The sequence below is a fragment of the Ylistrum balloti genome, unplaced genomic scaffold, assembly GCF_031769215.1.
Source record: "Ylistrum balloti isolate Yb309-2 unplaced genomic scaffold, AGI_CSIRO_Ybal_v1 Utg369612, whole genome shotgun sequence".
Taxonomy (NCBI): Eukaryota; Metazoa; Mollusca; class Bivalvia; order Pectinida; family Pectinidae; genus Ylistrum; species Ylistrum balloti.
Genome location: NW_026781887.1, coordinates 83,332 through 95,000, shown reverse-complemented (window position 1 = coordinate 95,000; position 11,669 = coordinate 83,332). Strand labels below are relative to the sequence as shown.

The following is an 11,669-nucleotide window of genomic DNA, read 5'->3' as shown; positions in this document are numbered from 1 at the left end:
AAAAATAGCGTTATGTGCAACTTTAAAATGGAGCTCGACACACTCAGCCGGATAATAAGGCACGTGTACTATTCTATAAATACTGTCGACCTCACAGGTAGGAAAACTATTGGACCAGAACGACCGCGCCGCCGGTTCAACGAAGTGCATTCGCACGAGAGCACGGTAAATGTCCCGTGTATGTCGTGGAACAGTGTACGATCCCGAGTCATTCAGAGTCAGATACATAACGGGTTGTGTCAGATCAGTGGATGTGTAACAATTGTTTATAACGGTGCCTAAAAATTCCAATGGTAACTTTCTGAGAAGACTTAAGTACTTTTTGGATATGACTTGACTTGTGATTTCTGGATTATTTTCCTGGACCAGTTCCACAATGGAATGGATTGGAAGGAATCCTTCAACAACCTCGTAAGTGAAATCTTTTAAGTATATCAGACCAGCATCTACAAAAACGTTTTCGTACACCGTTTTACCATTTTCGTCTAGAATCAAAGGATTACAAAACATTGGTTGACAAAATGTATGACTGACACTGTTTTGAAATGAAATACGTGAATAAATACTGGACCATGCCAACAACATTTCTTTGTAAAAAGGGGTAAGACAATGTAATTGGTTTACTTTAAAAGTACAATTAAAAATAGATAACCCAAGATTCATATTGGCTACCTTAGAGAGGAAATATTTACAACTTTCTTTCCAAATTGTCGTTACATCATTGAACAATCTAAAAACGAATTTAATTCTGAAGGACTTCATTTTCAGGTCTATATCAGGATACTGTAAACCTCCTTCAGACTTCAATCCTATAAGGGTTTTGTAGCCTACTAAATGGGCACCTCCGTCCCAGAGAAAGTTTAAACATAAATTTTTAAGTTGTATTTTGTAACAATCAGGGATGGAGGTCACAGCCAATGTATACCAGCATTTAGATAACATTAGCGAAGATATAACAGTGGCTCGCCCCAGAATGGTTAGTTTTCTCTGAGACCACAATCTTAAAGTATTTCTAATGGAAACAATCTTAGGGTCCCAATTTAGGGAATCACAACACTGGTGATTTGGACCTAAATACACACCTAAAACTAAAATTGCGTCCCGTAGTAATTTAACTTGTACCGCGTCAGATTCAGCAGCTGACATTTGTCCACAACCAATACACAATAACTCGGACTTATCTTTGTTTATTTTAGCCCCGGAAGCCCGACTATAATTTTCAAAAACAGTAAAAGCTTCGTCTATCGAAGATTTGTCTGACAAGGTCAATGTGGAATCATCGGCATGTTGAAAAATTTTTGTAGACATGTTACTCATAGGGATAGAAATTCCAACAATTTTATCATTTTTTAAAATTGCCTGACCAAGTGGTTCTGCCACGAGGACGTAAAGTAATGCTGACAGAGGGCAACCCTGCCTAACTGAATTTTTAATAGGGAAATATTTTGTTAGATGACCATTACATTTGACACTGCTATAAATACTATTGTAAAAGATTTTTATCCAGTCAATAAAAAAACCACAGAAGCCAAACTTTTCCAAGACTTTGAAAAGATAGGAATGACTGACGCGATCAAAGGCTTTTTCTTGGTCGATTTTCATAATATAACACTCTAAGTTTTCCATCATAGCCAGGTCAATAACATCTCGAATATTACTAATGTTATCCGCAATATCTCGCCCCATAATACAACAGCTTTGGTAAGGGGAGATAATAGAGGGTAATACCACTTTCAATCTATCAGCCATTACTCTAGCTAAAATTTTATAGTCGACATTAAGGAGACTTATCGGCCTCCAATTTTTCAAATTTGACTTCTCACCTCTTTTTTTGTAAATAAGACTGATAACACCAAGTTTCATAGATCGCGAAAGTTCACCCCTTTCTTGTATTTCAGAAATTACACGCATAAAACAATCTTTTAATTCTGGAAAGAATTTTCGATAAAATTCCACACTTAAACCATCCTGCCCGGGACTCTTGTTACTAGACATACCTTTTAAAGCAGACAGCACATCTTCGTCAGTAATTTCGGCCCCCAAATTCTTGTTATCACCTGGAGATATCTTGGTATCAATATCGCTCAAAAAGTTTTCAATATAGTTATCGTCAACAGATACACAAGAATACAACTTGTGGTAAAATTGATAAATTTCATCCAGTAAATCACTGGTTTGGTGCAACAAATCACCGTTGGCATTTGCAAGTAATTTAACATTATTAAAATTTTGTCTATATTTTTCTAAACGTAGAAAGTAAGCTGTATTACGATCACCATCTATTGCCCACTTGGCTTTTGATCGTAGAATAGACCCTTTACACTTCTCCTCTTCCAACACCTCTAATTCAGCCTTAATTTCTTGCATTTTTTGCACAAGTGCAGGGTTATTGGAGCCGGCTAACTTAGCGGATAGGTCAGTCAGCTTATTTTGGATTTTATAAAAATTTTCATTATCAACTTTTTTACGATTTTTACCGTATATTTGAGATATTCTCTTGAAACGGTATTTCAAGTTGTCCCACCACACCAATACATCCTGCTCCATTAACTCTTCTTGCTTTGCACTGGATATAACATTTCTTATTTTTAAAACATAATCATCTTCAGACAAAAATGAATTATTTATTATCCAAATACCCGGACCTCTCTCAACATTTTCCAAATCTAAAAACATAGTCACAAAACTGTGGTCACTAAAGGACGTATCATTATATAAAATGTTCTGGACAAATCCTGTCAGCGCTTTAGATACTAAAAAATAATCAATCCGGCTTTGCGATAATTTACCATTTCGTATTTGTTTTCGCGAGAAAATAGAACAATTTTTATTTCTTTTTCTCCACAAGTCAGTAATATCATTATTTTCCATTATTTTAATCAAACTTCTAAACCCGGCGTCATTACAATGTTGCGTAGCACCAGACCTGTCTATATTTGCTAAGGTGGTGTTAAAATCACCGGCCATTATAATGTTTTCATACCTACCTTGCTCAAGATAATCACATACAGAGTGAAAAAAGTTGGTTTTGTCATTTAGAATATTAGGGGAATATATATTTATTAGATTAATTACTTTATCATCAACTTGCAGCTGCACATGCAAAAAACGACCATTTCGACCGGTACTAAAAGAAACGCAATCTTTTAGACTATTCCTTAGCAGAATAGCTACACCTTGGCGACCATTGACACCATTGGAGTATAGAACAACACCATTCCACTTGTCCTTTACCTGGCCAATGAAATTATCAGACCAGAAAGTTTCCTGTAGGAAAATGAAATCAATATTCTTTTCTTGGAAATCGGAAAAAACCTTCTGTAATTTACTAATATCACTCAACCCATTACAATTAAACGACAAGAATCTAAACATCCCAAAAACAATACTCAAAAATACAAATAGCGCTATTGTTGTTGTTTAGGCTTCTTGGAGGAATCGGTCTGACGTCTAAATTTAACAAAATCCTTCACCGTTTTTCTCTTTCTATTCCCAACGGAAATGAATGAGTCATCGACGTCAGAACCGTCCTCTTCCATAGAACCCTCAGACTTCTCCCAAAACACCCCGTGTAGCGGCGTCTCAGTGACTATCTGTGGGGAAGAGAGGCTTGCCACGTCCGGCAACCCCCCCTTCCCTGTTTCAAAAGAATTAATAGCAGAGCTATCATGGACTAAGATTGACCCTTCTACCAGATCTGAATGTCCGGAGACTTTCTTAACGCAACCGTCATCACCCGTCACAACATCATCCGTCATTTCCTGTGTACCAAAATCAGACTCCTGGGTGTCGCGAACCTCCACCTCCCCGTCCTCATCGTTTTCCACAACATCACCCTCCATCCCGACGTCCTCCTCTTGGTCACCGTCATCATCATTATCATCATCTCGTCTAATCAGCTTACCGTCACAAACACAAATGAACTGTCCGCATTCACAGGTGAACTCATTACATTCACAGCTGAATTGCCCACAGGCGTCGCATAACTGATCAGTTGTACTAGCGTCCATACCGTTCTCACTATCGACCTCAATCTTAGACACCGTCGCTCTACACAAACAGTTTGCTCGTACAGCACCACACTTACCACAGGGAGGGGTAGTGCAGTTTCTTGCATAGTGTCCCTGCTCATTGCACTTAAAACATGTGAACTGGGGACAGTCTTTGAATACATGGTCTACTGAGTGACACATCGTACACATTCGTCTCTGATCATTGTGAACAACGCGATAATATGAGTTGTCAATGCGTACTGTGTAAGGTAGAGACGGCAAACCGGGGGGTAGTTTGACCTTGACAATACGAGTCCCGTCAGCTATGTCCGTACCCGGATAACACCTACGTTTAATAGGGGAATGGATAGTAACACCTAATTGTCTCAGTTTTCCCTCAATCTCCTCATCTGATATATAGGCAGGGATATGTAGAAATGATACAACCAAATAAGTCTTTACCACTTCTGACACCGTACACACTCGGCCCCTCACCTCGACACCATTGAGTAGGTGTTGCCCAGAGGTCAAGCCACTCATGGTCACTTCATAAGAGTCACCGCCCTTTGGAACACAAGCATATAGAGAGCCAACATCACAAATGTCTTCAATGGCTCGAATAAGCTCCATTGGAAGTACAGACTTGTTGTCCTGCACATTGACCAAATACGTACAGTCCTTTTTATAGGACTTTGTACGGCCATTACGGCCGTCGCCTACCGAGTCCATTATAAAAATGGCTCAAATTAAGTGTTCAGAAATTTCAGTTTACATAATTATTGTTGTAAACAGATCCTGACAAATGTTCAAAAAAGTTGATAAGCAAAATGGCATTCAATAATCTCACGGAAAAGGGATGACTTACGATAGAAAACCACGGAGTTGATTTACCCGTCCATCCATCTAACCATCCAAACCGGAAGTCCTCTAAATGTGAAGCAGACGTGATAACCACTACACCACGAAACCCTTATGAAAATGATTTTCCGAAATGTACAATTTGCACAAGTGTCAATCGAAATCATTCAATAAAAGATAACAATAGAAGAAAAATAAGGATCAGGTTCCGACGAGTTTCGAACTCGTGACCTTCTGCGTGTTAAGCAGACGTGATAACCACTACACCACGGAACCTTCATACTGAATTCGTGCTAAAACATTCTCCACACAGCACTCAGCATTGTAACGATTATCAAGAAAATGCTTCTGCTATTTTTTTATTTTCAATATTCGACAAACCCCGTGTATTTTCACATAATATATCTACCCACAACCCAAATACCAAAACTCTACATACATGTATATGAAACATACGATAACATTTAATATAATAAAATCGGACCTTCAATTGGAGACATAATACAAATATAGTATTGAGATATTACATATGCCAAATCAATGATTTAACTGCACTTCTCTCTTGTTTCGTCCCTTCCCTGGAACACTCACCATTGATGCTAGGGACCTTACGCGTGGGAATCTAGAAGTCAATGATTCGGGAGAATCCGAATTGATCGAAACAAAAGTTAAGTCTAGATAAACGGAATGGTACACTAAATTCATGATTTGTTTTTTATTATTATTTTGGATGGTTTTTTTCTTTTTCAACAAGGCTAAAATCGGTTGAGCGAAATTTCATGTTAATCCCAACCCGGAACAGGTTTACAAAACGAACACGTGTTGGCAGTAAGGAAATCCTACTACAAGTTCAGCCCGACTTTTGTTGGTAGACACAAATTCGAGACTGAACAAATGTTAATCTTCAACACAGTTCAAAACCCAATTCCGAAAAAAATAACGAGACATCAAGTTGTCTACCTCATCAAGGTTATACCTTCTCAAAGATATAAACTAATACACTAAAACAACACCAATGACCACATAAAAAAAAACTGTATACTGCCACCCATCAACAAAACTGGTCTTTAAATATACCATCAATAAGAATATAGTAACATTCCTATACGACATAAGCGTAATTATCGCTTTTCTCTGTTGTGAATTTATTTTGCGATTCTCGATGGTAACATTCATGTTTTATTGACCTACGGTCATTCTCACAGAAACGTTGACGAACTTTCTTTTCCAGTATCACAATTTCCATGAGAGATGTCTACTTCTGACAATAAGATAAACATCACGGAGATATACGAGATGCATAATAATGAGGACTATAAACGGTTTTATGGTCGGGGCCCCGAAGACTCCTCAATTTGAAAACGATTAAAACAACATCAGGTAAAAACAAAATAATAATAAAATGATATGAAATCAATCTCACAATTCCATTGATCCTGCAATAGAGAAATTGATGCATCGAGGAATTCCCATAAATAATTGATATTTCCTTTTTTTAGTATTACAAGATTTTTGGTTGTAATATTGTAATAGAGAAGTTGATGCTTTCATCAATTTCTATAACTGTTTGTTTGCTTTGTCAATTTCCATGAAATCTTTAGACTATTTCTGCGATATTTACCCAGGTTTAAAGTGACTAATCCTTGTGGTTTAAATACAGATGTGAATGGGTAGTTCAGTAACAGAATTATCACTGATGAAGGGTAATATTTAGTTGATATGGTTGATAACTAATGCTTAAGATTGTTTCCTATTGCATATGGAACATGGTGTTATAAGGAAATATCTTCTAAACTAATTGACCATGTCATAAACGTGTATTATTGCAAATTGTTATTGTTGTTACAGGACCAATGATCTATTTACGATAAAAGTGGTTTTAAATATTTATTTATGAAACAAGATATATTTAGGTATAGCAATACGGAAATACTGTCTCGACTGTCATTTCATTGTAGGTTTATCATTTTACGCTACCAATCAGATAAATAGATAAAGAACTAAATATATATATATCCTGGTAAACATCTTAAAATAATGCTAGACGCAGAGAGTGTCTGTGTATTGAAAGTATTCTAATGATACGCATCGACATGACATGTATTGAACTTGAACTGCGGTGTTGGGTTTTTTCTTTCACCCAATCGGCTAATAAGAGGATCTGGGATTCCAAATAGTGCCATTTGCAAAAAAATGCTGAGAGGTTCTGGCGAGGTTCGAACTCGCGGCCTTCTGCGTGTAAAGCAGACGTGATAACCACTACACCACAGAACCGCACATACTCTTACGATCGATCGAAATATTTGATAGTCGAGTTGATTTAATTCGCTATATTTACTGAAAAGTTAGGTTGATTATTCCTAGTTGACTTTAATGTTTGCGATGAAGTTGAATGGTGATCTAGGATAATGCAAGATATGTCGGTAATAAGAATAAAAATGTAATTTTTAGGTTTCGGCGAGGTTCGAACTCGCGACCTTCTGCGTGTGAAGCAGACGTGATAACCACTACACCACGAAACCCTTATGAAAATGATTTTCCGAAATGTACAATTTGCACAAGTGTCAATCGAAATCATTCAATAAAAGATAACAATAGAAGAAAAATAAGGATCAGGTTCCGACGAGTTTCGAACTCGTGACCTTCTGCGTGTTAAGCAGACGTGATAACCACTACACCACGGAACCTTCATACTGAATTCGTGCTAAAACATTCTCCACACAGCACGAATCAGCATTGTAACGATTATCAAGAAAATGCTTCTGCTATTTTTTTATTTTCAATATTCGACAAACCCCGTGTATTTTCACATAATATATCTACCCACAACCCAAATACCAAAACTCTACATACATGTATATGAAACATACGATAACATTTAATATAATAAAATCGGACCTTCAATTGGAGACATAATACAAATATAGTATTGAGATATTACATATGCCAAATCAATGATTTAACTGCACTTCTCTCTTGTTTCGTCCCTTCTCTGGAACACTCACCATTGATGCTAGGGACCTTACGCGTGGGAATCTAGAAGTCAATGATTCGGGAGAATCCGAATTGATCGAAACAAAAGTTAAGTCTAGATAAACGGAATGGTACACTAAATTCATGATTTGTTTTTTATTATTATTTTGGATGGTTTTTTTCTTTTTCAACAAGGCTAAAATCGGTTGAGCGAAATTTCATGTTAATCCCAACCCGGAACAGGTTTACAAAACGAACACGTGTTGGCAGTAAGGAAATCCTACTACAAGTTCAGCCCGACTTTTGTTGGTAGACACAAATTCGAGACTGAACAAATGTTAATCTTCAACACTGTTCAAAACCCAATTCCGAAAAAAATAACGAGACATCAAGTTGTCTACCTCATCAAGGTTATACCTTCTCAAAGATATAAACTAATACACTAAAACAACACCAATGACCACATAAAAAAACTGTATACTGCCACCCATCAACAAAACTGGTCTTTAAATATACCATCAATAAGAATATAGTAACATTCCTATACGACATAAGCGTAATTATCGCTTTTCTCTGTTGTGAATTTATTTTGCGATTCTCGATGGTAACATTCATGTTTTATTGACCTACGGTCATTCTCACAGAAACGTTGACGAACTTTCTTTTCCAGTATCACAATTTCCATGAGAGATGTCTACTTCTGACAATAAGATAAACATCACGGAGATATACGAGATGCATAATAATGAGGACTATAAACGGTTTTATGGTCGGGGCCCCGAAGACTCCTCAATTTGAAAACGATTAAAACAACATCAGGTAAAAACAAAATAATAATAAAATGATATGAAATCAATCTCACAATTCCATTGATCCTGCAATAGAGAAATTGATGCATCGAGGAATTCCCATAAATAATTGATATTTCCTTTTTTTAGTATTACAAGATTTTTGGTTGTAATATTGTAATAGAGAAGTTGATGCTTTCATCAATTTCTATAACTGTTTGTTTGCTTTGTCAATTTCCATGAAATCTTTAGACTATTTCTGCGATATTTACCCAGGTTTAAAGTGACTAATCCTTGTGGTTTAAATACAGATGTGAATGGGTAGTTCAGTAACAGAATTATCACTGATGAAGGGTAATATTTAGTTGATATGGTTGATAACTAATGCTTAAGATTGTTTCCTATTGCATATGGAACATGGTGTTATAAGGAAATATCTTCTAAACTAATTGACCATGTCATAAACGTGTATTATTGCAAATTGTTATTGTTGTTACAGGACCAATGATCTATTTACGATAAAAGTGGTTTTAAATATTTATTTATGAAACAAGATATATTTAGGTATAGCAATACGGAAATACTGTCTCGACTGTCATTTCATTGTAGGTTTATCATTTTACGCTACCAATCAGATAAATAGATAAAGAACTAAATATATATATATCCTGGTAAACATCTTAAAATAATGCTAGACGCAGAGAGTGTCTGTGTATTGAAAGTATTCTAATGATACGCATCGACATGACATGTATTGAACTTGAACTGCGGTGTTGGGTTTTTTCTTTCACCCAATCGGCTAATAAGAGGATCTGGGATTCCAAATAGTGCCATTTGCAAAAAAATGCTGAGAGGTTCTGGCGAGGTTCGAACTCGCGGCCTTCTGCGTGTAAAGCAGACGTGATAACCACTACACCACAGAACCGCACATACTCTTACGATCGATCGAAATATTTGATAGTCGAGTTGATTTAATTCGCTATATTTACTGAAAAGTTAGGTTGATTATTCCTAGTTGACTTTAATGTTTGCGATGAAGTTGAATGGTGATCTAGGATAATGCAAGATATGTCGGTAATAAGAATAAAAATGTAATTTTTAGGTTTCGGCGAGGTTCGAACTCGCGACCTTCTGCGTGTGAAGCAGACGTGATAACCACTACACCACGAAACCCTTATGAAAATGATTTTCCGAAATGTACAATTTGCACAAGTGTCAATCGAAATCATTCAATAAAAGATAACAATAGAAGAAAAATAAGGATCAGGTTCCGACGAGTTTCGAACTCGTGACCTTCTGCGTGTTAAGCAGACGTGATAACCACTACACCACGGAACCTTCATACTGAATTCGTGCTAAAACATTCTCCACACAGCACGAATCAGCATTGTAACGATTATCAAGAAAATGCTTCTGCTATTTTTTTATTTTCAATATTCGACAAACCCCGTGTATTTTCACATAATATATCTACCCACAACCCAAATACCAAAACTCTACATACATGTATATGAAACATACGATAACATTTAATATAATAAAATCGGACCTTCAATTGGAGACATAATACAAATATAGTATTGAGATATTACATATGCCAAATCAATGATTTAACTGCACTTCTCTCTTGTTTCGTCCCTTCTCTGGAACACTCACCATTGATGCTAGGGACCTTACGCGTGGGAATCTAGAAGTCAATGATTCGGGAGAATCCGAATTGATCGAAACAAAAGTTAAGTCTAGATAAACGGAATGGTACACTAAATTCATGATTTGTTTTTTATTATTATTTTGGATGGTTTTTTTCTTTTTCAACAAGGCTAAAATCGGTTGAGCGAAATTTCATGTTAATCCCAACCCGGAACAGGTTTACAAAACGAACACGTGTTGGCAGTAAGGAAATCCTACTACAAGTTCAGCCCGACTTTTGTTGGTAGACACAAATTCGAGACTGAACAAATGTTAATCTTCAACACTGTTCAAAACCCAATTCCGAAAAAAATAACGAGACATCGAGTTGTCTACCTCATCAAGGTTATACCTTCTCAAAGATATAAACTAATACACTAAAACAACACCAATGACCACATAAAAAAACTGTATACTGCCACCCATCAACAAAACTGGTCTTTAAATATACCATCAATAAGAATATAGTAACATTCCTATACGACATAAGCGTAATTATCGCTTTTCTCTGTTGTGAATTTATTTTGCGATTCTCGATGGTAACATTCATGTTTTATTGACCTACGGTCATTCTCACAGAAACGTTGACGAACTTTCTTTTCCAGTATCACAATTTCCATGAGAGATGTCTACTTCTGACAATAAGATAAACATCACGGAGATATACGAGATGCATAATAATGAGGACTATAAACGGTTTTATGGTCGGGGCCCCGAAGACTCCTCAATTTGAAAACGATTAAAACAACATCAGGTAAAAACAAAATAATAATAAAATGATATGAAATCAATCTCACAATTCCACTGATCCTGCAATAGAGAAATTGATGCATCGAGGAATTCCCATAAATAATTGATATTTCCTTTTTTTAGTATTACAAGATTTTTGGTTGTAATATTGTAATAGAGAAGTTGATGCTTTCATCAATTTCTATAACTGTTTGTTTGCTTTGTCAATTTCCATGAAATCTTTAGACTATTTCTGCGATATTTACCCAGGTTTAAAGTGACTAATCCTTGTGGTTTAAATACAGATGTGAATGGGTAGTTCAGTAACAGAATTATCACTGATGAAGGGTAATATTTAGTTGATATGGTTGATAACTAATGCTTAAGATTGTTTCCTATTGCATATGGAACATGGTGTTATAAGGAAATATCTTCTAAACTAATTGACCATGTCATAAACGTGTATTATTGCAAATTGTTATTGTTGTTACAGGACCAATGATCTATTTACGATAAAAGTGGTTTTAAATATTTATTTATGAAACAAGATATATTTAGGTATAGCAATACGGAAATACTGTCTCGACTGTCATTTCATTGTAGGTTTATCATTTTACGCTACCAATCAGATAAATAGATA

At 36.0% G+C, this 11,669-nt stretch overlaps 7 non-coding genes across 7 annotated transcripts; all 7 read right to left on the bottom strand.

The window, feature by feature from the left end:
* Positions 1-5,053: 5,053 nt before the first annotated feature.
* On the bottom strand, positions 5,054-5,126 carry Trnav-aac (transfer RNA valine (anticodon AAC)). The gene has a single exon. It is a non-coding gene; the product is annotated as a tRNA-Val (tRNA).
* A 1,925-nt stretch (positions 5,127-7,051) lies between these two features.
* Trnav-uac (transfer RNA valine (anticodon UAC)) lies at positions 7,052-7,124 on the bottom strand. The gene has a single exon. It is a non-coding gene; the product is annotated as a tRNA-Val (tRNA).
* A 175-nt stretch (positions 7,125-7,299) lies between these two features.
* Positions 7,300-7,372, bottom strand: Trnav-cac (transfer RNA valine (anticodon CAC)). Its single transcript has one exon. It is a non-coding gene; the product is annotated as a tRNA-Val (tRNA).
* A 92-nt stretch (positions 7,373-7,464) lies between these two features.
* On the bottom strand, positions 7,465-7,537 carry Trnav-aac (transfer RNA valine (anticodon AAC)). Its single transcript has one exon. It is a non-coding gene; the product is annotated as a tRNA-Val (tRNA).
* A 1,926-nt stretch (positions 7,538-9,463) lies between these two features.
* On the bottom strand, positions 9,464-9,536 carry Trnav-uac (transfer RNA valine (anticodon UAC)). The gene has a single exon. It is a non-coding gene; the product is annotated as a tRNA-Val (tRNA).
* Positions 9,537-9,711: 175 nt separating this feature from the next.
* Trnav-cac (transfer RNA valine (anticodon CAC)) lies at positions 9,712-9,784 on the bottom strand. Its single transcript has one exon. It is a non-coding gene; the product is annotated as a tRNA-Val (tRNA).
* A 92-nt stretch (positions 9,785-9,876) lies between these two features.
* Positions 9,877-9,949, bottom strand: Trnav-aac (transfer RNA valine (anticodon AAC)). The gene has a single exon. It is a non-coding gene; the product is annotated as a tRNA-Val (tRNA).
* Between the last annotated feature and the right edge of the window lie 1,720 nt (positions 9,950-11,669).